Raw genomic sequence first — 27,853 nt, 5'->3', positions numbered from 1 at the left:
TGGAAAGGAGCACCTCAAGGACTCTGCTTTTCATGTGCTGTCTGCAAAGAACCAGCAAGTACCAGAGTCAAACCTCCATAGGTTTTGACGGCTCTCATCTGACAGGAAGCTCCTATCTCTTTTCTCCTGCTTGATCCATTTGGACTACTCAAGCCAAAGAGGAATAAGACAGCACAAATATTCCATGTAATTTACCCAAGATTTCAATTACAAGCCAAACCAAACAGCAGAGGGTTCAGGCAACACACAATTCACTTGGGAATTCACCACTTGCCTTGTTCAAAAAGCATAAGCAAACCCGCACTGTTTTCTATGTTTCAAAAAGAGGAGGATGAAAAACAGCAAGCATTTGATTGCTTTTGCTTCCAGAAATATTAATTTCTGTTGTAGCTGGATTTTAACAGAACTAGCAAACTGCAACTTTTCAGTGGCCCAGAATGTAGCTTTGGGTCCATCCTCTGCATTTTCCCAGAGATGAGACTGATTTAATCTGAGAATACAGCCCATCCTGTGCAGTTAAGGACCCTGAGGGAAAAAATCATGTAAATATCATGAACATGGAAGAGACAAATTAATGTAATGCAGACAACTTATTTCTGATATTTTGTTACTTTGCAGTGCTTGACTTGCAAGCTAAATAATGTAGTTTTCACATGCAATTCCATTAAAGGGAAAAAAAAAAAGAGGGAGAGAGTACTGGAAAACTTCATGAGTAATCATCAGGTCCCAAAAACTTAGATCCATAGCACAGCCTACGATTGTCCTAATCTGCTTGAGCATTTGGTGACACAGTAGAAGACTATTGTCTATGCCCAGCCACGGGAGGGAGATGAGACAGAACTTTAATGAGTATATTCAAAGCTATTTGTTAGACAGCAAATGAAAGATGAAAGTTGGGAAAGCACAGTTCAATCACAGAAAAAAAATGTATTTTCTTTCTGGAAAACTGCTGTTCTTGTTCTCCCTGGCTTGTCTCTCCATCCCCACATCTGTTCCCACTTACTCTGCCCCATTTTCTCACTGGGAAGCATCAGACAGTCTTTACTGCAGGCACAAGTATCCGTTCCAAGTGTCTTCGAGGGAATGCATTCTTAGTCATGCTTCTACTCTACTGGGTGTCCTTGCCTTACATGCAAGTAGGGGTCCACATGTGTCCCAGGCTTCGACTCAGCAAAATACTCAAGCGGAGATCTCACAGTACAGAAGTGCTTAACCCCCCGACTGTTTAGCATGCATTTAATTTTGAGAACTCGTTCCACTGAAGCTAGCAAAAGTACAGTGTTTATCACTGTCTTCTCCTAAACTTGGGCCTGACACTTGCATATGGCACTTCCTTATGACACTGACAGCCAAAAAATGCATATTAATTATACAGCAAATAGAGCATTTCTGTTTCAAAAAAATATATGGCAAGAAAGACTGTTATTTCCCCCATGCTTTCTCTAGATGAGCTAATTAGAAGTTTTCTTCCTCATTTTGTTATACACTCAAAACTCAGACTGCTGTCAGTTCTCCGTGTGTCCCTTTTGTGTCTCCCAGGGAGAACCAGTGAGGCCCTGGGGGGCTCTTTCTCACTCCTTCACTGACCTTCTCCCAGGGAAGGCTCCTTACCCTCAGCCCTCTAGGTGGCTCAGGTGACCTTTACAGACAAAGCACACCACAAACACTTAGATGAAGGGGGGAAAGATGCCCAAAAACATAACAACACCCATATTTGCCTATTGTTTGTGGGTAAACGATTGTGATCCATGGGAGGAATAAAGAACTGGCACAGATGAGGGAACAACACTATAAGGTAACAGGTTGCTATGCAAAAGAGTGACTTAATAGGCAATGCCTGTAAGCATTTGTTGTATTCATTAATTGCAATTAACGTGTTTCAACTACTAGGAAGATTTTCATTCTGTTAGCAATGGCAAGTGTTCAGTGAGCAATGAAGCAGCCAAATGTAGAAAATCATTGCTCAGAAAATCATAAATCTGCAAGAAAAGAACATTGTTGCTGGCTTTTATTTTTTTTTCGGGAGAAAAGGAGCTGACATAACAGGACAGGACATATCCCACTCAGAAAACATGCATGCTCAGGCAGGCTGAAGGACTGTGTAAAGCAGGCAGATGTGGAGAGATGAGTAAGTCCCATCCCATTCATTCAGAGATAAAACAACTCTTTTTTTTTTTTTTTTTTTTTTACATAGGATAGTCTAATGTGGAAACTGACAATCCTTCTCCTCTCACTACTTCTTTGATGTTCATTTGCTTTAAAATTTTTCCCTGTGATGAACAACAGAGATTGCCACTAAGTATTTGCAAGCTCAGCAGCAAAGTAGAAGGAACCAAGGATTTGTTGCTTAAAATGAATCCTTGAAAATTACTGACTACAATAATTCCCTTCTGTTTGCTTCACTGTTACGGGATAAAGGGAAGTAAACAAAGTATAATGGCAATAGCTATAATAATAATAATAATAATTCATTAATGTTTGCAAAACCTCTGTTGGAGGCGTGTAAGTGAACAAAGTATCACTGTGAAAGGGATACTGAAGACGACATAATTACTTTCTCACAGTCTGCCTCTTTTTACTTACACGTTTTGGTTTCTGATAGCGCTGATAATTTTTGACAGCAAATTTCAGGCTGTCAAAAATACCATGAGAAGAGCAAAAAGTGCACCTAAACCAGTACACTGTCCATGAGGGTGGGATGCTTTAGGAGGAGAGCAGGAATAGAGTCAGAATATTAAAAGATGGTAGTACTGCCTCCAGACACACTCTCCATCTCAAACCATTGCATATGCTGCACGATGAACATAGAGAACTTGCTCCTCCAGAAGTTAGCTATTCTGGCGGCTCTCCTTGCCTGAGATGTTACTTGCCCGAAGCAGGAGGGCGGGTGGCGGCACTAGGTGGCACTGGAAGCCCTGCGGTTAAGGCGTTTTTAGGGTTATTCTGGGCTTTAAGCGCCATCTGGCGTTATTGCCGACTTTTTCTTGAAAAGTCTGATTATGTGATCACTGGCAACCACCACTTTTCACGTTTTAAGCTACATATACATAACTAGATATCAAAACACAGTACCATCGAGTTTTTCTGAACTGGATAGTATTTCCCCTCCTTTCTCATTTTACTTTTGGAAAGGAGCTCAATATGCAATGTATTTATCAATTCTGATTTTTTGCCAAAAACATTTAATCAGAGAAAATTTGGCTTAAACGCATGAATGTGCTGCCAGATGCATTCCTGCTGCTGGATGTAAGAGAGTTTCAGTGTCCTTTCCTTCACAGCTTCTTGGCTTCCTCTTGAAAACTCAATCAAATAGGTAAGACAAACCAGAGAGACTGCCATGGGAGGCAAAAGAACAAAGATTAAACAAAAAAAATCACACATCCATATGTTCTTCCAACTCCCCTCCACTCCACCACCTAAAAAAAAAATCAAAAAAAGCAACAATAAAGGACTAGTCCTTCACAATATTTCCCAAAGCTAGGAAAGTATCTAATCATCCTTCAAGATGCTGCACGAGAATGCTGACCAACTAATAAAGAGTTTTCTTCCATGCAAATTTGTTGCAAATCTGCTCATTCCTGGCCCCATTCTTAGTTTGTTTGGCCTGAAATGCTTTAGTAACAAATAACAACTCATTTTATATCCCTAGAATATTGCTTCTGGATAGAAGAGTGTATTATTTGTGTATGTAAAACTCTACATCCTGCTTTGCCATTTCCTGGACAGCATCCATTCCTGGGTTGAAGGCAGTGTGCAACAGGTACACACTGAGCTTCCCAAAAGCAGGCATCTGTTTCACATTTTGAAAGACTTTAGCACTATTGTAAAGGCAGTGGGCAAGCGGGGAGTGCAAGGGGAGGCTTCATTTCAGTCTTGCTCATGTTGAGGCTGACAAAGTACCTTTTCACTTCTTTAGGGGCATAGAGAGGATTTTGTCTTTTGCTTCTATTTTGGAGACTGATGTTGGAACACGAAATTGCCAACACAGTGTGACAAAGAGGAGCAGCTCTGGCCCTGGGAGCTGGTGGGTGGCTGGTGCTGGGGTAGCAGACAACTAAACCACTCCAGACCCTGGCTACAGACAGGGCAAGGGACTCCACTGGCTCCACTTTGAAAGGCAGAAGGGCTAACTTGTTCTTCCTGGGATTACCAACACTGGCACACTAAAGCCAAAACTCAGATTACCTTTGTAAAACTTGCCAACAAGTCATTTACAAGTTATTATCCTACATCCTGGGGGCGAGGATGGAGGGGGGTGGCAGGTATACACCAGGACATAGGGTGGGCACTTCTGCAAACTGCCAGACCAAGCAAACTAGCCAGGGGAATTCAGAGAGGAGTGTGAAACGGTTGACCTACCTAAAAATGAATGCTCTCACACACATAATTAAGACAGAATTTGCATTAGAAATCCATACAGCTGTTTGGAAAGGGGAATGTTGCCCTCAGGGACAAATCCACTCCCTAACACCCAGCCTTAGTGTCTCCCTCATGCTTGGCCAAGGTCCTCCCCCTCATGAGGAAGAATCCTCCCCCTGAGGCGCCTAAGCAACAGTGGAGCAATCCCGAGGAGGCTGCTTTATTAAATTAAATGTCCTCGTGGGAGGATGCAATTCAAGGGGGTTTTTTTCCTTGCTTTTTTTCTTTTTATTTTTTTCCAAAATGAAGCTCACTTCTCAGGAAAGAGAGCTTCATTTGGAAAAATGAATTCTGAGTGTCAGAATTCAAACTGAACTTTATTTCCATGTTGTTTGTTTTTTTTTTAAGTCAAGCTCCATAAAAATTAATAGATTTATAAAATCAGATTGTCTCTCCCTTCAGATCCGAATACTTATTCCAAGTTCATCATTAGGACAGTGTAATGTGGGTTCATGTTTTAAGCAGGACTCTCCAGTGAAAACAATGAGGAGTGTCCTGCCTAAATTAATAACACAATATGTCCCATAGAAAATAACAAAAAGATAAATCAAGTCAAGTTAGTTTCATTTAGGTTTCATTTAGGCTAAACATGTGAGTTTTGCCTTGAAGTAAGAATATAGCAATTTGGTGTTGTTCTGTTCTAAAAGAAATTAAGAAATATATCCTAAATAATCAAGACAGGCAAGCATTTTGTATATAAGTAACCAGGATTACATTCCTGAAATACAGATGAGGATTCTTTGCAGCTTTAATATCAGGTTTTCTATACAAAATACTGAGCCTAAATTCTCAAATCCAATATTCTTCTTTACTTTTTATGATTAGCTTTTTTTTTTCTTTAGTCAGTGTAACTCCTTAATAGCACAATCCTTTTGCCTCTACTATTCTGCTGACAGTAGGACCACAAAAATAAAACATTTTTGTAGAAGCACCTTAGAAGGTTTGTATTTTTGTTGGGTAAGTGCATGCTTTACTTGGTGCATTTGCACCATAACTAAACAAAAGCAGAAAGTCACATCAGTGTGCACCTATGCAGCTTCAGTAATGGGATTTGCACTATAGTCTGCATGGGTGTGGACACCACCATGGTTACTTTTAGAGTGTATTTCAAGCTTGCGTCCTAGCACATGCTTAGCTCAAATTTGTTTCATGTCCAAATAATTTCAATACTAACACCCAAAATGCAGGAATTTCAAACAACCAGAGATTTAGAGCCATACTATTCTTTAGTCCACATTCAAACATATGCCAACCCATAGGCCATGTTAACTCATGTTATTATTATATGCTCTTATTACTATGCAGCAAAATTACATGGTCAGTACAATGCAGACAAGTCAGTGTAGGAGCCTTCTAAAAAGGCTGGTGTCTTCAGCAAGACACTTTAGGCTCATGAACTGTACTTTAGGACCAGAACTGCAGACACACAGATGAGTGCACTTAGTTTCAGGCAGCTTTCTGGCTTGTGCTCCACCAAGTAAGGGAGATGCAGCTTATGTGACCCAAAATTACCTGATTCTTCTTAGAGCAACTGCAATTTCTGCCTCTGTCTTAGGTTACACAGAGCAAAAAAAAAATGTACTTTTGTCAGAAAACTGACATGTAAATGTTCCCGATTGCAGCACAGGGAGCAGATTTGTGGAGTAAGTTCCACTTTTAGCCAATGGCTGACTCCATCTCTGCAAGATAGTCCCCATTTTAAGATCACTCTTTTCACAAGATGGAAAAGACAGTTAGGATGTCAGAAGGGCCTTCCAGCCTGCCTTTGTTCATTATTTCTTTACAGGTCTTAAGGATGCTGAACAAAATGGTAACACTTGTTCTGAGAAGGGAGAGGGCATCAATAACTGACAGACAGCACGAACTCTTCTTCCTACCAATCTGTACTCGCTACCTGTGCTCTACCATCTTGTATTTACATTGTTCAGACTGTTACAAAGATGTTTCTGTCGTTCTTCTCTAATTATCCTCAAAGCTTTCTGTATAGAGCAACTTCATGTAGAGCAACTTCATAATCCACCCTGTTGAGAGAAAGGTGTACAGGTAAAATTTGCACTACACTATAGACTGTAAAAATGAATGGAGGTCAGACCTCACCTACTCATGTTGTACAAAGCTCTTATTCATGTAGGTAAGGTCACTGATGTGGACCAGGCTTTAAATTACTTGATAAGATGAAAATTAGTATCATAAAAGTAAACAAAATTACAAATTTATTTTCTCTTCAGCTTTGTTGAGATCCACAACCTCCTTCTTGTGCCCTCTTCCAAACATGAAAGGTACTTTAACTTTCTTTTGCATGAAAAAATTCTCATCTGTATGAGACTCCAGTGACTTGTCTCACTGGCCATTTAGGGCATAAATACCTCTTCTTAAAAGAAGAAAAAGGTCAGATTCATTAAAGACTTCACAACCCTACTCATGACTACCAGGCTGTTGCAATGTAATGACTCCAGGAGATAGGTCTACAGTCCTAGTGTTAAGGAATGCAATTTGAGCTGTTGCCGGTACAGACATGTCACTGATGCTACTAAAACAAAACTTGAGCTAAAATTTGTTTCAAGTCTTTACTTGCTTGCAATGGAAAGTTTGCTGGCAGCTGTTGTCATCATTAGCCTTGTGGCGATGTTTTTTTTCTGAAGTGTCTTGTGTCTTATTGAAGCTTAAGGCTTGTTAAGTTGGGAGGGGACTTTGGGTGATCTGCCAACAGCAGACAATAAAGTGTTCTTTTCTCCTGTTGTAACAGAGTAGTAAGTTCTGGTTTATGGATAATGGCAGCTACACACAGTAAATTAAAACACACACAAAAAAGAGGAAAAGATGTGGGCTTTTCTCTAAGTAGTCCATTTAGTCCATTACAGGCTTCCCTCGGGTTTTAAATGCAATCATAAAAACACTCTAATTTTTCACCATTAACTGCTTTCTTTTCCTAGTAGGCTAAGAGCAGGCATTTTTATAGCAATGTCCCTCTCCAGGGACCCCAGCTTTATAAGCTTTGAGCTGGATTCCTACCACCTCCATTTGCTGTGGCTCCGCAGACCAGCAGGAAAAGCTGTGATCTGGAGAACACCTCCTCCTCCCTGCCCAGCTCTCTGGGAAGGAGCTGAAATTCATCATTTGCTCATACACTGTCCTCTGGTTTTGCCTTCTCACTACGGATTGCTGGGACAGATGGTGGTCTAGCTTTTAAATATGGACCATCATCTTTATGGAATATCATCTTTATCCTGTAAACCAACAGAGAGCTGTATCTCAGAGTATGCCAGAAGTCCACAGAAGAACCACTGAAGCAAACCATGCATCTCAAAGCAGACTCAAGTACATTGGTTCTACGCAGTGAAGCCTCCCACGTGGCTTAGGGAGCTCTATCAGGGCCATGGGACCCACCACAGGACATTGGTAATTTGTTGCCATAAAACACCAAATGCACCAGAAACACTTAATTCACCATCTTCTGTACAGAGGGCCTGTAATGGGTCCTGTAAGCAGGTCTGGAGGTCCTATATCACTCTACAGAATCACACAGCAGCCTCAGACTGTTAAGTTTAGGATCATTACCAAAAAACAGGTCCAGTGAAGACTAATCAGATGAAGACAATTAAAATGAAACCAGGCACCTTCAGCAGAAAGAACAAAACTAGAAGTCCAAGCAAGGAGCAGCATGTTTTGCCCTTTGATTGTGGTTTTCCTTGTTTGCTCAAGGTGCCAGAGCCCTTGAACTTACATGGAGCAAGCATGGCCAGGGACTGGCATTGTTTTAGCAATATGAGGAAACTAAACTCTAAAAGAAACCTCTAAGGTTTTTTACGATTTAACAGGTAGCTCTGTGGGTAAGTCCTGGGATGGAGACAGATTACCTGGGGAATTCAGTTCCTTACAGTGACTCCAGCTTCTCAGGGCAACCATGGACCTGTCACCACTTCTCTGTATCTTTTCTCCTCCTCCATATTGCAGCCATGATGATGATACACCAGTGCCTTACCCTTTTCTGCCTCACCTCCTGGAATGGGAACTCCTCAGGCAGTGAGTTGCTGGCAGCTTCACGCAGGAGCACAGCCCAGCACCGCAGGGCTGCCAGAGCAGCTTGTCATGGCTCTAACAGCAGCAGGAAGGTGTGTGGCACTACTCTGTCACCACACGAGCACACACAGAGCAAGATTCACTGTCCCTGACATGGCGGAGGTAGAAAGACAGTGGGCAATAACCACTTTCTGCGTGCTTAACAGTTTAAAGGAGATAATTGCCATACATAACTCAAACCTTATGGTTAATTCAGGAAAGTGGAATTAATTAACTATCTTGGCACTTGGTCTTGATTCTACTGCTAACATGTGTTATAAAACATATAAACATCATGGAAGTGTTGTTCTATTTGTCATGCTGTGTAACAAATTGGGGACAGTACTACTGAAGAGGAAGCCAACATCTTTCCTCACATACGCTCTGCCGTAAGTAATCATCTCCTCCAGTAGGGATCTCAGGGAACAGCATTCCTGCTATTATGCGTCTTCCAGTTACACATGAACAAGAAGTACAGAAATAAAACTCCAGTTGTGATGCATCTGCCTTTCCTAAGTGGCCAGTGCGCGTAACTTGCTCAGTTTGATTTTGGAATCTCAGACTCAGCCAGAAGCCAGCTCAGCCTCCCCAGGGTCACTCATCTGGCAGTCTTTTGCCAGGTTCTCTGCACTCCTATCTTTGCCTAGCTTTTTTTATGGTGCTTGTGTGTCTTTTGATCTTCCTTCGTGATAAAACCAGGTAACCTAATTAAAAAAAAAAAGAAGAAGAAAAGAAACAGAAAAGCCAATTTAGCATTTGTAACAACAATCTCATTGGAATTTCTCTGGAAGTCTTGTAGTCTGGTCTTGCAGAGGCAAACTCCTCAGGCTGAGACCTTCTTAATGTTCTGACCCAAACATTTGCATAAAAATGGGTAGGTTTATCTCTTTTTTTTCTCCTAGCATCGGGATTTTTTTTAAGTATTTCACACATCAATTTGCACTTACTATTGAGATGGCTGGCTGTCCTGATGGAAGGTCAGAGGTCCCAGCTGACCTGAGTGTCCATCCCCTCAAAGTAAAAGTAAGGTCATGGCTGCTCAAAATTAGGCAACTGCTGTGTTTTCAGGGGCAAAACTTTATAAAGACAGCAGACTAAATGGCTGTCCCAAGATAGATATGTCCTTTTGCTTTTGAAATGTCCCCAAAGTTCAGGTTGTTTTTTCCTCTAGTCCTAGAGCTCTGTAAGCAGCAGTAGCATATGTATTTCAAACATCAGTCACTGCTGAAAGACAATGAACAAAGGGCCATGCAAAAGGGAGGAAAGAACTCAGAGGCAAATTCTCTCAGGTCACATGCCAGGTGAGATGACACTAGTTCAGGCTGTTCACTTGTCCAAACGAGACCCTACTGCCATCTGCCCACATATTTCTATCTTTCCGGTGGTGTTGCCACAGCAAGTCCTTCATTCTTTAGAAAAAAAAAGAAAGAAAAAAAAGTCCACCTGAACTATTGTATGTGTATTGATTTGGTTGATTTGCTGCCTGTGTAACTCAGAGCATCATTAATCTGATACAGTGAGCGCCCTTTGAAAAGCTTTGACTAAGTACAATATCAAGTGTCACCCTGGGCTTTAGAGTACAAAAAGTACAGATAGCACAAACAAAAGGGCCGTATTCACCCTGATTTAACTCTTCCAACCTTCCTAACAATTGCCATAAGGTGGTTATTCTGAAGCTGAATCAGAGGAAAATTTGAACCAGAATAGAAATGGGAGAAAGTGGCTTGGATAAAGATGTTTTCTTGATTTCTTAAGCATGTTGCTTGATTGATACTGCTGAAAATTATGCTGATGATTTGAAACATTCACGTTACTGTTTTTCAGATGTTGGAATTGTCTGGTTTCTAGATTACAATATGCTTAGCAAAGATGCTAATCACTTCCTCCACATAAAAAAGACTAAATTCTCTTCGGAAAATGAATATGCAGGTTGCCTCTGACAAGTACTTGTGAACTGCTTCAGAAGCAGTTGGGTAACAGTATAAACTCCTGAGAATGAGTATATTCAGAGTAAGTAGCAGCAGGCATTTACTTTCACAAGAAGAAAACTTTCAAACTCAAATCCAAATTTTGTTCTAGTCCAAATCCCTTCCCCCTGCCTGTACTCCAATTCATACTTCTGTTGCTATGTCATCTGTCATCCTTTCTGTTCCCATGCTCTTCTTCCCTTAATCACAACCTGAATATCACCACTGGTGTCAGCTGCTGCCTTCCCCAACCTTGGCCTTAGCAAGACTTGTCAACAACCACAGCACAGGGTGCTGCTGTACAGGCTGCAGCCCACCAGCCAAGTGCTTTGGAGTGTGCTCTGCAATTCCTAATGGGATTTTCAGTGCTGTATATATTCCCTCTGTCCCTACAAGCCACACATCCAGAAGAGGTGGGATACTTCATTAGGCCAGCTGAAAAAGAGAAGATGCTGTTCCAGTGCAATAGGGCTGTTGTAAGCCTGAAGTAAAACAAAACTTAGCACCCTGTCCAGCTTTCCTGCCCTTGATCACTCCTGATGTTACTCACCCCCAGAGGATGAGTCTAAACTTTATGTCATGCCTATGGCAGACAGAAACAGTTTTACTGAAGATAAATATTATTTGGATTCTCAGTAATTCTGGTGTCCCTTAAAAGAAACTTTGCAAGACAATTCAATGACTTGACTTTTGTTCTACCAATAAATTCCTTTTTATGTTAAAAAAGGTATTTTGATCTCAGTGACAGAGGTAGGGCCAGATCCTGCCTAGTTTTTAAGTGCACAAGGTGGTGCATGGCCAGGGTACACTTGAGCTTTCATGTTTTTTCACAGCAATGGGCAAAACATGGTCTAGAAACTTTAAATAAAGAAGAGGAAACCGAAGCAGCTGTTTCCAGTTTTAAAACCAGTTCCAGTACTAGTTGAAATCAACCTATGTACCAGGAAATTGGCTGAGACCAGAATGTTTTTTGATGGTGCTATTCCTCTGGCTTAGCACTGCAATAATGTAAAAAAGAAAAAAAATATTTACTAAAGAAAATACTCCTGGTGTTGTTGGTGACCCAGGTAGAGTACCTATGACCAGAAAACAACTTCTCTGTCACTGAATTATTGTTTGTCACTGATGTTAAGAAAACAACCTGGAGATTAGCCATTGATAAATGGTCTGTATTTCCTCAAAGGTAAGTTTTATGCTGCAATGCAGACAATTGACCCTATGTCAGATTGTCAGTAACGCGTGACAATAGTTTCCTGTAACAAATAGGCCTTGTTCCAGTATGCACATTCCAGTATGCATTAATCCTTGTACTACTTTGTGTTTAAAATATCAAAGGCAGACATGATTGGAAAAACAGTGAAGATATCATCTCAGCAGTAAGTATATAAGGGTGCAGAATTCTTAGAAAACAGTTGTCCCAGTCCTTCTCAGCGTGTAAGGAATATTGGATCTTGGCACCCTAAAAAGGAGGATAAAGTAACTCATGTGCTGACAAAATGGGGGAACTGAGGGTTTAATCCCTGCTGTTGCAGTGAAGAAAGTGGAAGCAGCAGATTACTCCTGCAAGGAGATATATTCCCTCCTTCCCCTCTGCTCTCACCCCAAAATAGTCACCATTTATCTATTTTGCTGGCCTTTTACTGTGGAAGAACTGGATAGCTGGCTGCACAGGGGATGCAGCAATTGTCTGCATGGACAACAAGCACTCCATGTCCCTTCCAGCACAGACATCTAGGCAGCAGGATCCTTGCTAGCCCAGTTTATGAAACAGGGGAACCCATTTCATGCCTTGGTTCTGTCTGACCTCACAGAATAAATGGAGAGAAGCCTCTGAAGAATCCTAGAACATAAAACCTAAAGAGCAGCAAATCAATAAAAGGAGAAAGCACAAAAAACAAATTTTTCATGCACCTACACTGAGATCATCCATTTCAGGATGAAAAATAATTTTGTGCACTTCCTTAATGAAATAACAATCCCTCAATTTATAAAAGGAAGCCTGCTTAAATGGTAGCAGAGCCTAGTTCAACACCTTAGATGTCGTTTAACACTTTATGTTTTTGTTTCGGTGCCTTTTAAAGCATAACTCAAATATGAGTCCCTGACATTTGTTCTTAGAACTAATTATTCCTGTATTTGCTTGAATATGAGCCAGGAGTGAACTATAGACATGAGTGTCAGAAAAAAATACGACTGAAGGTACATATACACTGCTTGTTCACTATTCCATATGTACTTTAAATTGCCTGGGTGGGGGAAAGTGTTCTCTCAGATTTGCATTTAGCTCACACATTTTCATTCACTTAATTCAAACAGGGTTTGTTAGTCACTATTCTTTGCTGCCTTTTAGGTTCCTATTTGCTGCCATTTTACACAGCATACTGTCTAGTCTCAATTGTGTATGAGTCAGCCCAGTTATAAGGAGGTAGGTGGAGAGTCTGTATTTGGGCCAGCTGAGAGTGATTGTTGTTACCCAGTTAGTTTTAGCTAGAAACAGATTATTAGGGTGCACACAGGGGTGGGGGGGACACATCTCATAAATGTGGTTGTGTTAATTCTAGAGGGTGCATTTTTCTCAGTGTTGGGCCAAAAAAAGAATGGTTTCACCACTGTGTTCTGATTTTGCATTTTTAGATGCTTAGGTGAGAAGAAAATCACATGGCTGATTTACAAATAGAGATACTCAAGTCCTTTACACTGAACAAGTAGAGGTTTTTTTAACTCTAGATCAAATTCCAATTATTTTACTTTCAAAAACACGTCTCTTAAAATGTGATTTATTTCCTAAAGAAGAACATACTGTGAGAACTTGCAAAAAGGGTGGATACCTGAATTACATAGCACCCAATTAATCTACACACTTTACTGGTACAAGCGCCAGTTTAGACGAGATGCTCCAGGTCAGGCTTACTGACATTTCTGCCCACTTTGTGCTAGTCATGGAAGAATACAAATGAATCTCACATGTGGGACAGAGCAAGCTTCAGCAGATTAACTTAAGTCCCAGCTGTACAAGGTAACCACTGCCAAGAAGTCTAGGGAATGCCATCAGGGTTCACTAGTTGGTACACTCTGACAGTAGGATATACTTAAACTTAATACAAGGGTTTGTTTGGAAGGGAACAGGGCAAAGTAGCCAGAGTGCTGTAAATTCATGCCTTAGCTTACTTTTCTCTAATCTTCCCATGTCAGACACACTGATGAAAGATGAGATTTTAAACTGATTGCACTGAGCAAATCCAAAAAGTTGTCTAATCACTGAAATCCACAGTCCAAACCAGACTTCCTGACTTAGCTTAGCTGATATAGTCAGTATAAGTGGCTGCAGATTAATTTGGTCTAGCTTAAATGAATCATCCAAAAAACTCCACTACACTGAAATCCTGTAGTATCTGTTTTCTCAGACAGCATGACTCAGCCATGACCTATCTGCTGGATGCTGGCCTTGCCTCAGGTGGAGGCTTGGAATAAAGGTGGCCTGAGCCATCAGTCCTGACAACCCTGCCTTCTGTCAGGAGCTCATGGAAGTACCACAAAAACTACGCTTTCCTTAAGGCAAATTACCACTTCCCTTGGAATTTTCAGAAGTTCATAAGTACTTATGGAAACAATAGTACTTACATTGTGTCTGTATTTTACTTCTTCTTTTGATCACTAGAGCATTGAAAAAGCTGTGTTGTTATGCACAGCACAGTAAACACAGTGCAAAACGAAATTTGACCAGCATCACTGTAACAAAGAATCACTTCAAAGTTTACATCTTTCCTGTGCAGGTGAAGAGTTCATGTTCTAGCTATACAGCTTTCCTGAGGGAGGAAGATAAATCTAACACAAAAGATACCGTTAATCACAATTACCTTTTCTGTGTTTGTTTGTTTGGGGTTTTTTCTGTTGATCCCGTCTCTTCAGTCATAAACAGTTTGGAATAAGGAAAATGTGTTGTGTTGTTTCTAGAATTAGTCCAGTAATGTACTTGCCGTCTAGCTATCAGTTCATTATATAGTTTCTTCATGAAATTAAGGCCTCTAAGAACATTCATATTGTATTAAATAAGGTCTTGGTCACTGTGCATGTGCTAGTTTCTCAAAAGTTTGATCCCGTTCATGTATTAAAAAGGCCTGAGCATGTCTCCCCTCAGACATGTTACCTCTGTGGTGTTTCAAAGTGAAACATATGTTTTGTTTAAAGAAAAAAATCCTGTGGGCTCATCAGTTTTGTCTACCCTGCCAACATTTGCCAGTACTTCAACTATCCTCATACAGGGTTTGTCGGGCTTTGCCATTACATTAATTTAAAAATTTTGGTTTAAAAGTTCCTTTTGCTTAAGTATAGAATTTTTAAGGCAGATTATTTCACTGACGCCCTCCACTAAGAAAATCCACAAACACTTTCATTGGCACTGTTTGAAGACAATGGCAAAGTTGGCTTCTGGATAAATCAAGGAGGTGAGTGACGGCCTCTTTAACATTCGTGAATGTCCGGGCTCCAGCTGTGTGTCTCAGAGGAAGGTGGACAGAAGCTCTGCAGAAGCTTGTGCTGGAGGATGGCACTCCCACACCTTCTCCACCTCCCACTGCTCTTCCCCTCCCTCTGCCAGAAGATACCTCCTCCTGAGATTGACAAGAAGGTAGATAATCTATATTTTAAATGAGATAAAGAAGAAATAGTGGATGAGGCATAGAAACAAACCACTCTTCTTATACAATTTTAATAATGCTGCCAGACTGGTGTGAACTATTCCTTTTAAAGTCCTAAGAGAGCTGACAAGAGGTTAAGCAATGAAGATAGTACTTTGGTAGCTGCTGAATATGAACAATGATCACACATGACAGAATTTGAAGAAATCACTGAATATTCTGAGTTGGAATGGACCCACAAGGATCACTGAGTCCAACTCTTAAGTGAATGGTCCATATGGGGATCAAACCTACAACTTTGGTGTTATTAGCACCATGCTCTGACCAACTGAGCTAATCTTATGAGAGAGGGAGAGGAGGAGGTCAGACGAAAGAAATAGGACAAATTAATCTCCCAGTTAGTTACATTAATTTTAACAGAACATAATTTAGTTCAGTATGATTAAGCCAAGACATAAATAACTGCTCAGACACTTAAGTGGGGACAGTGGATAGGTGTCAGAGGTCATAAAATTAAATTTAATATGAGAATCAATGACAAATAAGACCAAAGAAAAGCACTCTCAAAAGTCAGGAGTTCTTTTCGCTTCATCCTTCCAATACCTGAAGGTAGCTTACAAGAAGGCTGGAGAGAGACTTTTCACAAGGGCATGCAGTGATAGGACAAGAGGGAATGGCATTAAGCTGAAGGAGGGCAGGTTTAGATTAGATATTAGGGAGAAATTCTTTACTGAGGGTGAGGCACTGGAACAGGTTACCCAGAGAGGCTGCAGACTTCCTATCCCTAGAGATGTTGAAGGCCAGGTTGGATGGGGCTCTGATTAACCTGGTCTAGTGGAAGGTGTCCCTGCCTGTGGCAGAGCGGTTGGAACAAGATGAACTTTAAGGTCCCTTCCAACCCAAACTATGCAATAATTCTACACAAAAAGCAAAGAGAAGAAATATGAGACAATACCAATTTCTTTTTAGCTATGGATATCCCCAAGACACACAGAACATTGTTGAGGAATCAGGTATAGGAGCTCTATAAACATCAGTTTCCTTAGGTTTTCTATAGGTTTCTTGATTGTTTTGAAAGAGGTGGCTTTTGAAACAACAGCAATTAACTTCAGATTTAGACCCCTTCTCATAGCACCTTGTCATTTCAATATGTTGTAGCTAGTAAAATTGATTAAAAAGCTATTTTGTAGATATTTTTGATGAAAAAAGACTGGTCTTATTCTATATATTCTAGATACACATCAGTAGCCCTTGACAAATTACTGTCATTTAGCTGTAGAAGCACTAATTCTCAAAGAACCAGAAAGCAACAAATACATATTCTGTTTTTAAAAAATCGATCTAGTGAAAATTTTAGTCATTCTTTCTTCAGTAACAGCTTGATTTAAACTATTACTACATTTTGCAATATGAAACACAAAGAGAAACCTGATGCTAAGAACATTTCAGCAAGTGCCTTGCAATAGAAAACTGTAGCTTCTTAATAAAACTATGAAGTGTATTAGTAAAACAGCAGATAAATGAGTAGTAGACAGTCTACTTCGATTTTCCAAGGTCTTTGACCAAGGACTGCAAAAGAGGCCATAAGTACAAGCTAAGGGGTGAGAAAGTAGTTCTCACATTTAAAATAACTAAAGGTGCAGATAACAAAATAGAGAAATAAAATATCTAATTTCAGCATGTGAAAAGATAACTGTGGTTCCCCTGATATCCTGTGCTTCCATGTAGGAAGCCTGTTGCTTAATACAATATCATCTGAAAAGAAGACAAATAACAGAAAAATATTTATTATTCAGACCTCCAAACAATTACAGCAATGCCACTTCTGGTTCCTGCTTTGTAACTCTCTTTATAGCAAATGTTAACTCTTCTGTAAAGATCAATCTTCATTTTAAACAAAAGTAAAATATTCCTAAATATCTGTATCTGCTTTATAATAATAATTCAAACCTGGTCAAATACAAACAAATAGACAAGAAGAAAATCCAGTGACAAGGGATACTTTAATCTGTGGCAGCCTTTTCTGAAAAAAGTAACAATAAATCACTCTTTATATGAGAAAGTGCTGGAAATTTGTACCCCTACACATTGAATTTGGTAAAAATGGAGGTTCCAGCCATTTGTGCAATCTCATTCCAGAATAATCATTCCAGTGTAATGGTCTCAGGTGCTTCAGTTACTTTCTGATTGTATTTCCTTTTTTCCCCTCCTCCTTTCCAAGAATGGAAGAGAATGCTGGAATTTCCTAGGAATTAGTTCTTCTCTTACATTTCCTCACAACATTCCTGTAGTATTACAGCCCATAGCGAGACCGCTCTACACTCAAAACTTCACAAAACTAATTACCCTTCTTGAATTACTAAATTGGACCAACTGTTAAAGACAGTCCTGAGAACTGCGGAGAAAGAGTTAGACTGACACCAAAAATAATAACATTTTAAGGCTTTATCCTCTCAGAGGAAAATAGCCAAGCTTTTATATCAGCCTTACTCTTGTAGTGAGAATAATGATAGTTCTCCTGTAATTTGTTTTTTATATCCTGCCAATGTCCAGTCCTGCTGTCTCAGCCAAGGTAGGTGAGACACTGTTGTCATCAACAAATTGGTTGCAACAAGTTCTAAACCTGTTCTTGCTCAGAGAAGCTTCAGAAAATGCTTTAGATTGCATCCTTTGGTTCCCTTGAAGTAATTTTTCTCTAGTTAGCCTTTAGGTCAGAAATTAACTGCTGCTACCTCTCTTTGTTATCCAAAGTAGGACTTGGCCTATTTTTCAATGTGCCTTTATGAACCAACAGTCTTCTGTCCTTACACTGCTACACAACTAGTCAAGGGGAGAGAAATATTACCTAACTCTGATAGGGGGTGGGGGCATGTGTGTTATCTGAATTTGCTTGTGAAAGAACTGAACAGCTTTTGATAGCTACGGGGAGGTATGTTGTAAACTCTCTGTAATGAATACTTGTAGACATGAATGTTTGTGCATACCTTCAGTATAAGAACAAGTTGAAGCCTGCACCATTTATATTGTCTTACTTTTCAGAATTGCACCTCTCAGACTCTTCTGGAGAAGATTTTATATGATCACTGCATAAATCGGTAGAGTTCACACATAAGCATTATGCGACTTTTCTTCATGGAAGCTGGAGATGATCTATATATCATATATAATTTACATATAATTTATTCTCAATTGTAAAAGCATTTAATAATAGGTTTGATTTGAAAAAGAATTCATCTGTGACATCTGTTTATTGTAAATTATATTTGAAATAAGAGAGGATTTGGTACTTCAGATAATAATACTGCCTTCTTCAGGAAGAAAAGCAATCTCTCTCACAGAGAACTCCAAGCCAGCCTGATACTACAATATTTATATCTGCAGTAAATGTACTAATAGAACTGCCATGAGTTACAAGGCTGAGAACAAGAGTCAAGTCATGTTTATCCAAGAATGTAATGATACATACAATAACTTCTCTGTTCTATACCTTTACCTTTTGACTTATGAAAAATTAAATTCCTGTTATTTGTGGAAGTGAATATAAAAGCCTAACTTAATGAATCAACCCTCCCAGCAAATCTGTATGAGAAGTCTCAACTGGTGAGAAGCCCCTGCTGTATCTCTAAGGTGTGTACATGGTGGTTTTGGTTTGGGGGGAGCAAGAGTCTCCTTTAAGCTCCCAAGTCAAAGGAAGACACAGTAAAGATCCCTTTTATTCCTATACTTTTCAGACTCCAGTAAAAAGTTAAATGGCAAGCACAATGTTTTTTAAAGGCCTACCATCAGGTTCACTGTAAGACTCCAGTTTTAATAATGCACTCAGAATGAAGGAAGTAAAATTTCAGACAGTATCTTTTATGAGACCAGCTGACACTATTGGCAGTAGACCAACTTTGAAGCACATCAGCCCTCCTTAAGTCTGTTATGCAAGCAGAACCTTTTCCACATTATACAGTCTTACAGCTATTTTGGGTGGTAATTTACCTGTGTTAATCAGTTACACAGTTTATCCAAATATGTGACACTCATGAAAACAAACTGTAGGCAAACACAGTTCATTCACATTGGACAGGGATTTACACCTCAAGATGTAGTGCTTGTGGAAAGGGCTTTGGAGTGCTTAAAAACTTCAATATAGAGCATCAATACTGTGGCATATCCAGAACTCAATGTCTCCATCACAGTTGGCACTAGTGCCCAATAATTCCGTAAAACCCACTGAATCACCAAAACCACTTCCTGCAGCACTTTCTGTAAATCATTTATCCAAGTACTGACCAAGCCCAGCCCTGCTTAGCTGTATGAAATCATAGCCTAAGGTTGTGTGACTACAAGCACAAACAGCTTACATCTGTCATTTCAGCCCAGTTAGTTGCCCTTCTTCAGAAAAGAGCCTTCCTTTCAAGTCTGTCATAAGATGTGGTCTTTTAGGAAGGGTTACTTTCCTGTAGTAAAATAATCTGAGTATATTCAAATATCAGCACGTCTACTTTTTCATATTCTGGTTAATGATGAAAATACTGCCCGTGCTGCAGAACACTGGTTGAATTTGATGGTAGCTTCCACTTCTGATCACTAGTTGTCTTGTAGGTATTATTAAAATGGGTAAGAATACACAATCTAAAAAATGATAAATGATACCACTGTGGGATCATTTTATGAACAAACACAGCTTTCTGCAGTTATTCAGAGCCTTTGAAAACATTTAATGCAGCAAATTTTTTCAAGTCTGAGTGTTTAAATTCAGGTGCCTAAATAAAAAATAGGCAAAGGTTTAGCAGGCTGACTGTATGTACTCATGATCACATTTCCAGAAGTGTTAGACTTACAGCTCTTACTGATTTTACTCAACATCTCTGACAATCACAGCAGGAGATCTGAAAGTTACGGACTATATTTGTATCTGGGGAAAAAAAAAGTAGTAAGTTTACACAGATGCAGGCTTCTGTCGGGGCATATCCTGATCTCTGCCTACAGCCTGAATAACTATGCAATATGCAGGACTGCTGTGCAAGTATTCTTGCCCTGCAGCCATGAACAAGAAGCAGTGCAGCTGCTGTGGCAGCCCATGTGATACTGTAACAGGGCAGCTGCTGTAGCTCCCCACAGTTATGGAAGCATGTCGCATACACGACATATTCTCTGACCTGTTTCACCTTGAAATATGTTATGCAGTAATTCCGGGTGGGCTTGCACTGACCTAGGTCTCCACCAAAGTCACAAGGTGGATATTCCACATGCAAGCTCCCAGTGTCCCGTTTCTCATGTGGTAACAAAGTTATGCTGAATCCTAGGCATACAATAGGTATATATATCTATAAATAAGTCTTGGTGCATAATTTCAGGGGTTTTTAGATGGTCACACTAAAAATTTGCTGTTATTTGGTTGTAATAAGTCTGTATGGTTTGTGTTATAAAAAAAAGGTATTTTCTTTCCTGTTTCTCCTTGCACTTATGCTGGGCAAGACCTCTAGCCCAGTGCATCTGCATATGAAATGAAAGAAAATTTATAACAATAAGATCTTGCTACACTTAAAAAGGATGTATCACTCCCCCACCCCTCGGTAAATTATTTTGCTAGAGGCTACATCATTCTCTCTGAGTAGTATGTTGGGAGTTGACAGAGGCGTGAATAATTCACCGCGTATGAAGCCTCCCCGAGCTGAGCTGCAGCATGTTGGGCCAGCCTTTGATGCAGACTGGTTGGGCAGGTTCCTGGGCGCCCCGGGAACCGGTCTGATGGGTCTGTTATGCCAACAAATTCTGGTATGATTCCATGCTCTCCAGAATGCAGAAACCTGCCCAGCCAGTTAAATGAAAGGCATATTAGGTTATCCATTGCACATTGTATATATCTTAGGTGCAGCAGATCTCCTCTCGGCATTCTCTAGTGTGGTCCACAGTGGCTTCCTCATCTTACTTACACTTGAGGTTTATAGCTGGAGGGGAAGTCAATAGTAAATATTTATCACCCCGATCAAGAACAGAACTTTTCACAATTCAAACAGAAGGGTGAGTTTTGAAAATCTTTCTTTAAAATTAATTTAAGATAACCTTAAGCAAAAAATTTCTCTGATGCTTGAAGTGGTATAATGGCTATCTCCTTAATGTGTCTGAGTACTGCCCGTCTCAATGGTGTTTGTTGACAGGATTTTTGTGATTGAAGCTTTTTGACCCTTCTGTGTGCAGCTCAACATCATCTCCTCTGCAAGAGTATTTACTGGAGAGACAATTCAATGAACCTAGCATGGGAGTGAGAGATAGAAACTCCACTGCCAATGACTTAGTATTTTGAGCAAGTCATTTAAGTATTGCCTATTGATCTTCTCTTTTATACAGTGTTTTTATAATCCCTGTCTCATAACAGCACTGCTGAGACAAGGCATAGTGCCATTACAGTAAGATGTGCAGTTATTAATTCTTGCCAGACTAACTTTTTTAATTGTTCAATTTTATAAAGTAAATTAATTAAGTCTAGATTTACATATTCAGAATTAGCTTCATAGTAAGACAGGAAATGTACATTGTTACTGCTTGCTTTCTACATATTTATTAGAAATTTACCTGTTTGGAATGAGTAATGGTGGTGGCAATGGTAATAAAAAGCAGTCCTAATCATAAAGAGTAGGCTGACCTGAAAGTTCTACCTGTATCTGTGACTGAATCCATTCACAGGTTCTGTGTCAAATAAGAAAAATTAAACAGTGTGAAAACAAAAGCTGTGGAATCTGGTAACTGATTAACTACTGGAGCACAGAGGTACTTGCTGAGCTGAATAGAAAGGAATGAAGACAGGTTTTGTCATGCCTGTTAGGACAAAATAACTCTTATAACTTAAGTAAATGTGAATCTTCTCGCCATCTGTGTAGCTACATTTTTGAAAACCTTCACATAACTACTTCCGTCTCCTGGGAAATCTTAATTTTGTCTATCTTTACAGGAAACAATCACCATTCTCTTTGATGATGTGAAAAAAAATATTCAGAATCAGTGGATATAAACCATTAGATACAAATATATCTATACAGGATTATGTAAGACTTTATGGTAGGCACACAACAGGAAGCTTTAATTATAAAGGTGTTTACTTGCCAGCTGTTTCCAGGTTGATGTTAAAATGAATATTATTCATTTGTAGAGTGCCAAGAAAAAGGCCTCCTGAGTACTTAAAAAAAAAAAATCAATTAATTGAAATTACCTTCTAATTAGCAGCATTGTATCTGTGTATAAAAATTTTTCTTCCAAGTGTGGGTAAACAGAAAAAAAGCATAAGGAAAGTTTTGTATTCTCACAGAAGGTAATAATATTTATCAAGAAAAAAGTTTAATTTTCTTATCAACTCTGTTGATTCTGCTATCAAAAGGTAAGGAAAAATTATAAGGAATAAACCGTTTTCCAAAGAAAAAAATATAGCTGTTTAAACTGTATGGTTTGCACAGGAAGTCTCTGTAGAGACTATAAAATGCTACAAGAGAGCTTTGATTTCTAAAGCTTTAGGATTTTTACACAGCACATTTTTAAAATTCAAACTAAATAAACCACTCTTTCAAAATACTGCTTGCCACCCTCTCTCTCTCTCCTGTTTATGTGTTCTGTTTTATTAGGGTTTTCCTCAGCTGCTTTTTTTTAGGGAGCTAGAAGAGCAGGGGTCATTGTTTGGGGACTTTTTTTTTTCTCTCAAATGGTAAGTAAAATATTATTTCCTATATGTTGTTTCAGTTTGCTTGTTTTCTGGCCCTGAATTTATGTCGTTCACTACAGTAAAAGGTAGGTGGCATGATTTTGTGCACAGATCTGTAAACTTTTACTTCAGCTGAGATAAACACACATAACTACTCAAACTACTCGTGCTACCCTGAGAAACATCAGTAGGAGCAAAACATTTCCACATGCAGCTAACATAAATAGGTGCTGCTGCTTAGAGCCTGAAGACCAGCAACACTGGTCTGGGGTCCTGCAACAGCATCCCTCAGGTTGCTTTTTTTATTTCCCTCCATCAAGACTCTCTAAGACACCTGAGAGTTTCAGTCAAATAAGCCCTGGCTTTTTCTGACTACAGATGAGGAGCAGTGAAAGCACTTCAAAGAAGAGGGTTTCTTAAAGTGAACAGTGTTACTGGCATCAGGGAATTTGATCTTGGCTTGATTTCAAAAGTGGCTACGCAAGCAGCTTGAGAAGAATCAAATTCAGCTAGTGGGGGTGGTGGAGTGGCTCCTCCCTATTTTTCCAGAGAAAGCAACTACCTGTGCCAGACAGCAGTGGTGTTCTCTGTGTGCCCTCCCAGCTGTAAGAAATCATGCCATTCAGAGGACTGTCACCTCCTACACTCCCAGTTTAAATCCCATTTAGGCAGCAGCTGAACTGTGCCACACGCTCTTATATGCTGCATCTGAAGTTGGTCTCCTTTGATGTCCTCATTGGCAACCGCAACATGAAGTTTGTTGAATTAATACAACTAGAGAGTTAAACATTATATTTATCCCTCAGTTACAGATCTGCAAGTCAAGAACACACTGGCCATGTATGTGTATGTGCAATCCATTCAATCTCACGCAAATAAATAAGGACCTCACTATTTTATATATATATATATGTATGTGTATATACACATATAGGCAAAGAGTGAAATAGTTACCATTGTGCTTACAGCATATGAAATATTTAAATTGGACTTCCCATTTTAATTTAAAGCTAGTTTTAACCTTTACATCTAAAAGTAATAGAAGCAAAAAAAAAAGTAAGCCTTCTGCTAACCTCTTTTAGCCCTATTCTGTATGCATATGCAGTGAGCTAGGTCATCTGCTGCTACCTCAATGGTTTGAAACACTGCATTACACTTGAAAACAGGGGTGCATGTGTGAGAATAAAGGGCGATTTTTTATTTTATCTTTGATGCAACGTTGCACTACTCTTACAATAGAAATTCAGTCATTAGTTGATTTGCTGGTAAATTGTCCAGTCATCAAGAAGAAAGGTATTACCACTAAAGCGTACCTGAAAATCAACGGTTCCACATACTATTATAAGATTAAACATTTCAGACCAGACAGGTCTAAAATGGGCCAGGATAAAATTAGATTCCCTTTTTATCAGAGCTCCTCGTGGATAAGTATTCTGTCACCTAATTTAATGTGCCATATTAAGGGTTATTTTGAAATCTGGACATGAGCCATGACACCACAGGAAGTGTTGTATCTGTTCAAGCTCAACAACGGTGAAGCATTTTTCCCACAGTTTTATTGTCTAGGTGTGTGTTTACTCTTATGTGGTGAATGAGATGCAGTTCCAGTCAGACAAGTCAGCTTAAAACATCCAGTATAAATGAATGTGGAATATCAGACTCTTCAGTAATTTTCTAATATGTTCAATGAGCCAGGGATCTATTCAGTCGCCATGTGATTATGGAATACATAAAATCAAATAAATCTGGAAGGGAGATAAGAGTAAAGTTCAACCATTAGTCTTAATCCATTATCACTTACTGTTGAGTAGATAAGAATAACACTGTAGAAGTCAGTGGATTTATGTTGTTGTAAAGTTCAACATGAGAGAATATGAGAACAAACTGCTCACACAGTTTATTGGGAAATAAAAGGGATGACATAATTATTTTCCAGAGTGCCTCCTATAAATACAAAGAAAGGTACAGTTTATGGTAAAATATCTCATCAATCAGTAAGAGGGCTATTTTATTGCTACTTATCAGATCTATGTGTATATTTAAGACATCCGTTTCTCTTAACTCTGAGGAAATGATTACTTGCCTACATCGCAAACTTTTAGATTATAGAAGCTTGAAAAGTAGAATGAAAAGCTGTCAACAAGCATTATTTAGGAGGACTGGAGTGTCTATCACAACCTATTATTTTAGTTCACCATATGTGTACTGATATGATAATGGATCAAACTTACAATATAAGCAATCTCCTGCTGAGCTCCTGAATACCGCATTTATTTTATCTTAGTTGAAAACTAAGTGGTTAAACAACTGTGAGGAAGAAGCAGAAAAGTTAACTACAAGATTTTTTCAGAATACTTCTGAATTCATGGTAAGTATTTGATGGGAAACCAAGAGTATTTTCAACAAAGGTTAACAACAGATTTGAAGTCTGCTTAATCACAGGTCATCCTGGATTTCTGTCTGACAGTATTTCAAAATACTTCAAAATTGTTGAAACGGTATTTCAGATCCAGTCTTATTTACGCTGCAGTTCCATATTTATGACACCTTCTGGAGATCTGAGTGATCTGAATATGTAACGAGAGTAAGATGGAACAGCTACTAACAATTATTAAATACCTGAAACATAACTTTTTAGATACTGCTATTAACGATCTAGAAAGTATGGATTTGAAGCACTGGCCCTTGCAAACTGATCACCACTGTGTCTTCTAGTCATGCCACTAAGCTGTCTCTGTAGCTGTCCCTATACACATCCAAATGGTCCAGTGGAATCATGTGAAGGCAGAGCAGTAATAGTGAAAGGATGTATTTTGTTTCTATTTCACCACTAAGAACTACAAACTTAAAATCAAGGGGTTTATCTCATTGCAGACAGCAGGGTTGGTCCCAAGGAATGAAGGAACATTGATCCACAATTTGGGGAAAAAAATTGTGTTGCAAGAAGTCTCAAAAGTGACACCAAAGTTCATCTGCCTTATGCTATAATAATTATATGAGCCTACCTGTTTTCATACTCACATAAAACATCAAAATGTGCCCCAGGCTGTTCTGCTGTGCGCTAAAATGACAAACCATGGAAACCGTTCCGATCAAGAAGGCGAGGGGAAGCACTGCAAATGCATCTGTGTGTAAATCCCAGTAATCAGCAGATTAAAAATCCTGGCTTGTCCCCTTGGCTTTCTTCTGGCAGCTCTCTGTGGAAACCTCAAGCACTGGGGCAGAGGAGGAGAGGGCTAGGACAATGCCTGATGACATTGATGGATGAACATGAGCCAGCACTGTGCCCAGGTGGCCAGAAAGGCCAATGGCATCCTGGCTTGTACCAGAAATAGTCTGGCCATCTGGATCACCAGGCACTGGTGAGGCCACACCTCGAGTACTATGTTCAGTTCTGGGCCAGTAAGAACATCGAGGTACTGGAGCACGTCCACAGAAGGGCAACAGAGCTGGGGAAGGGTCTGCAGCACAAGTCTCGTGAGGAGTGGCTGAGGGAGCTGAGGTTGTTTAGCGCGGAGAAAAGGAGGCTCAGGGGTGACTTTATCCCTCTCTACAACTCCCTGAAAGGAAGGTGTAGCCAGGTGGGGGTCGGGCTCTTCTCTCAAGTAGCAAGTGACAGAATGAGAAGAAATGGCCTCAGGTTGTGGCAGCAGAAGTTTAGGTTAGGACATCAGGAGGAATTTCTTCACAGAAAGCGTGATTACACACTGGAATGGACTGCCCAGGGAGGTGGTAAAGTCACTGTCCCTGGAGCTGTGTAAGGAAAGACTGAACGTGGCACTTAGTGCCATGGTCTAGTTGACACGGTGGTGCTGGGTCACAGGTTGGACTCGCTGATCTCCGAGATCTCTTCCAACCTAACTGATCCCGTGATCCCGCGTCACTGCTGGCACACGAACACCGCGCGTGCCGCACCCCCGCGGGCTGGGGGGAGGGGAGGCAGACCCTCACGCCCTGCTCTCTCGCGAGAGTAGCGCGGACGCATCGCGAGAGCTGCCCTCGCCCCTCCCCCCCCCCCGGGCAGGGAAGGTGCTCGCTCCAGCTTTTCCTATTTTCCCGCCGTTCGCGGGCGGAGCCGCCGGAGCCAACCAGGTAACGGCGCGCGCGCCGCTCCCGCTCCGCCCGAGGGACAGGCGCGCCACAGCCCCGCCAGGCCTGGGCCCCCGCCGGGTGCGCTGCCGGCATTGCCCCGCCTGACCCAGGAAGGGGCGTGTTGGACATGCCCGACCCGTCCCCGGCCGTCCCGGCTGCTGGGCGTGACCCAAGCCTGGCGGGAAGCTCCCATGGCAGGATTTCCCAGAGCATCCCGGCGTGTCTCTCGAGTGAGTTTTCTGTGCGGTGTTCGTGCAGGAGGGAAAGGAGAATAAAGTTCACCGCCGGGAGGTAGAGGAGAGTTGAGTTTGTAGGAGCAGCCTGGTGCCCAGGGTTTCTGGTGGGGATCGGGGCTCCGTGTGCTCCCCAGAATCCCGGAGAGGCGGCGTGTTCCCGGCGGAGAGGTGTAAACACGGATAAGCAGCCTCGGCGCGCTGTCGGTGCTGCGGCATTGCTGGAGGCAATCACTCGTGAAGCCCTGCAGAGCCTTACGGCGCCGGAGGGAGATGCTGTGTGGAAGAAGAGGGAAATGGACGCATTTAAGTGGTTCTGTGAGAGCGTCAGTCGGCAGGATATCCGGGAGAGGGGTTGGCGTGGTGCCTCCAGCCCCCCTCAGGCAGCTTCCAGTCCTGTCCCTGCTTGCAAGTGTCTGTACATCCAGCTCAGGTGTTTGGTTTTATTTTCCCGAAGGACTGGAAAGCCCTTTCTTAGGACTGGAGAATAAGCCATCACTTTTACACCTGTGCATCTGCCCAGGCCTGTCAGAGGCTCGATCTAAACAGTTGTTAGGGTTCCTGTAGTTTAAGGCAGGTTGAACGCCTGTAGGAAGCAATGTATCGTTTTGGGATCTTGAAACAGGTTAAGCTTGGGAAAATTAGTTGCTTTTTTTTTTTTTTTCTTCGTTTGTATTTAGTCGACGTACTAATCATTTGCAGAAACTCCGAGCAAGTTTTGTGCATTTTTTGTCCTCAGAGTCATTGGGGAAAAAAACGAAAAAC

The 27,853-nt window shown here is 40.6% G+C and overlaps 1 protein-coding gene and 1 long non-coding RNA gene across 6 annotated transcripts in view; one reads left to right on the top strand and one right to left on the bottom strand.

Moving 5' to 3' along the window:
• Positions 1–481: 481 nt before the first annotated feature.
• LOC135414481 (uncharacterized) lies at positions 482–26,709 on the bottom strand. Of its 2 annotated transcripts, XR_010430699.1 has the most exons (4): positions 25,785–26,709; positions 8,277–9,182; positions 5,932–6,440; positions 482–525 (listed from the first exon to the last, which is right to left on the bottom strand). It is a non-coding gene; the product is annotated as an uncharacterized LOC135414481 (long non-coding RNA). The 2 variants fall into 2 exon arrangements; XR_010430698.1 differs by having other exon boundaries at positions 488–6,440.
• Positions 26,710–26,745: 36 nt separating this feature from the next.
• Positions 26,746–27,853, top strand: part of RBBP8 (RB binding protein 8, endonuclease) — a 37,554-nt gene continuing 36,446 nt past the window's right edge. Inside the window, exon 1 of one of the 4 annotated variants that reach the window (XM_064655150.1) lies at positions 26,746–26,855. The gene's annotated coding sequence lies outside the window, so the exon portion shown is untranslated. Of the gene's footprint in view, positions 26,856–26,963; positions 27,086–27,853 lie in introns of those variants that run through there. The other 3 variants (XM_064655142.1, XM_064655125.1, XM_064655134.1) reach the window with 3 other exon arrangements.

The sequence above is a fragment of the Pseudopipra pipra genome, chromosome 1 (assembly GCF_036250125.1).
Source record: "Pseudopipra pipra isolate bDixPip1 chromosome 1, bDixPip1.hap1, whole genome shotgun sequence".
NCBI classification, from domain to species: Eukaryota; Metazoa; Chordata; class Aves; order Passeriformes; family Pipridae; genus Pseudopipra; species Pseudopipra pipra.
This window is presented reverse-complemented; position numbering and strand designations above follow the sequence as displayed.